Genomic DNA, 2,813 nt, shown 5'->3' on the forward strand with positions numbered 1-2,813 from the left:
CTAGATCAACTCAACGTCCATTGCACCAAACGTTAGATCCACTATGGACTGGACTCTTACACGTTTATGTTGGATCCACTATGGACTGGACAATCACACTATTATGCTAGCTCCAATAAAGACTGGACTCTTAAACTATAATGCTGGATCCACTATGGACTGGACTCTCACTATTATGTTAGATCCACTAAAGACTGGACTCTCACTATTATGTTAGATCCAATAAAGACTGGACTCTTACACTGTAATGCTAGATCCACTATGGACTGGACTATCACAATATTATGCTAGATCCACTTTGGACTGGACTCTCGCACTATTAACTAGATCCACTCGGCATCCATTGCACAGGTCACTAGATCCACTATGGACTGGACTCTCACTATTATGTTAGATCCACTAAAGACTGGACTCTCACTATTATGTTAGACCCAATAAAGACTGCACTCTTACTGTGTTGGACAGTTTTGTAGCCCCACTGATACACCACGTTGTGTGTCTGCAGCTTTAACACTAATAAGCAGCACTCTTGTGCACTTTTTTTTTTTTTTTTTTTTTTTACATATACACCATTACTTTGCACCAGTGGCAGCAACATCATATGCATTATACAAGACAATGGTGGCAATGTAGCAATAATATGCACGTATAATTATCTAGGCATACATGCACATTCTCCAGTTTGCAAATGCACACATTTAAACATATTTAATTTATAAATGTTCCCTATCATTTCCCCTCCAAGTAGGAAAGCAAAATGAGCAAACTCACAGTTCTGGCGTCTGTAGCTGTCTGACGGACAGTTGAGGGAGCGTCGAGCATCATTTCAAGACGTGACGCCAAGCTTTCTTCAGTCAAGTTGTGGCAGGCTCAACAGAGGGACAGGCCTCAAAACCTTCACACATTTAGAGAAAATCAACACTTTAGTATAAAGGTTAGGTGACAAAAACAATATATCAAAGAATATAAAAACACATGCAATTTGAGTTGTTTATAGGGCTTAAAATGATTCATTACATGCATTTAATAAACCATATTTTCCAAACTATAAGACCCTAATTTTTTTCCCCCCCAACGCTATGAACCCTGCGGCTAATAAAACGGTGATGCATAAGTCCGTATTTTTCTTTGCTGACAGCCATAATGTTTTGTGTTCATGATTTTTATTAAAAGGGAACTACACTTATTTTGGAATGTTTGCCTATCGTTCACAATCATTATGAGAGACAAGAACACAGGTTTTCTATTTTTGGGAGAGAGGTCCAAAGATGATAAACGCTTGAAAGATGCGGCTAATGGGAGTTATAATGTAGTAACAGACACATTTATTAAAGCATATAAGCCGCTACTTCCCCCCAAACGCTATGAACCCTGCGGCTAATAAAACGGTGCTGCTTAAATGCGCATTTTTCTTTTCATACAGCCATAATGTTTTGTGTTCATGATTTGAAAAATTATTTTGGAATTTTGCCTACCGTTATGAGAGACAAGAACACAGGTTTTCTTTTTTGGGGAGAGGGCCAAAGATGTTAAACGCTTGAAAGATACGGCTAGTGGGAGTCGCCAGTTGTAGCCTCCAAAGCCCTGTAAAACATTTTGTACACGCACATCTATGTATAATGTAGTAACAGACACAATCATAACAACATCTAATGTGTTCAATATTTTCCGTATTTTGGTCTTTCTTCTCTGGCGCTTATATTTCCAATTCCAAAGCAGCGCACATTCGACTTCCGGCATCTACAAACAAACATTGCGAGTGGTGTAATCTCGGCAGACTTGCTAACACACTCCGAAAACGACCATTTTTGTACAAATGAGGATTCACAACCTTATATTTTTGAAGCTGAATATACAGAGGATGAACTGCTGCTTCTATAAGCGAGCAAGAAGAAGAGGTTGAAATGTTGGAGCAGACGGAAGCTCAGAGTGAGAGGTCGATGCGAATTGGTCACAAAAATCTGGAACTTTTGAGCCAAGTTATGCGAAATTATTGGAGCGCCCAAATCAGTCCATCGAGTAGTTCACTATAGTACTGTTCATAATACATGCAGCACATTACCGTACAACTACAGCACATACACTGTCTGGCTAAATGTGTACAAACAAATTAAATGTGGGCTAAAACTTTACAGATACTGTAATACGATTGTTCATGTTTTTCAGTCAGTACAGATTGGTGTCCTTTCACATTTCGTACGACAAACTCAAACGGGTTTCATACTGACGTCGAAGCTGTCTTGCCTCTTGCCGTAGTTAGCTTCCCCGGCTAATACCGTAGCACACTGATGTGTTTATTACGCTAGAAAGAGATTTCCTCAGTGTTCACTCTTACAATAATGTCGCTACATTTTGGTTATTATACAGGTTACGGAACGTTAATAAAGTAGTGTTGTCCCGATACCAATATGTTTTCCGATGCTTTTCGGTACTTTGATAATTTTCGAAATAAAGGGAACCAGAAAAAAAAGTCATTATTGGCTTTATATTAACAAAAAATCTTAGGGTAGATAAACCTATGTTTATTATGGCAAGTTTGTCCTTAAATAAAATAGTGAACATACCAAACAACTTGTCTTTATAAGTTAGTAAACAAACAAAGGCTCCTAATTTAGTCTGCTGACATATGCAGTAACATATTGTGTCATTTTCCAGTCTATTATTTTGTCAAAATTATGGAGGGACAAGTGGTATAAAATGAATGATTAATCTACTTGTTCATTTACCGTTAATATCTGCTTACTTTCTCTTTTAACATGTTCTATCTACACTTCTGTTAAAATGTAATAATCACTTATTCTTCTGTTTGGATA

General features: G+C 37.7%; 1 long non-coding RNA gene across 1 annotated transcript in view; it reads right to left on the reverse strand.

Annotated features, from left to right (window-relative positions):
• Positions 1-395: 395 nt before the first annotated feature.
• Positions 396-2,813, reverse strand: part of LOC133546133 (uncharacterized) — a 51,690-nt gene continuing 49,272 nt past the window's right edge. The window contains exon 4 of the long non-coding RNA XR_009804994.1: positions 396-895. This is a non-coding gene — a long non-coding RNA (uncharacterized LOC133546133). The remainder of the gene's footprint in view (positions 896-2,813) is intronic.

Source organism: Nerophis ophidion, linkage group LG29, assembly GCF_033978795.1.
Source record: "Nerophis ophidion isolate RoL-2023_Sa linkage group LG29, RoL_Noph_v1.0, whole genome shotgun sequence".
Classification (NCBI taxonomy): Eukaryota; Metazoa; Chordata; class Actinopteri; order Syngnathiformes; family Syngnathidae; genus Nerophis; species Nerophis ophidion.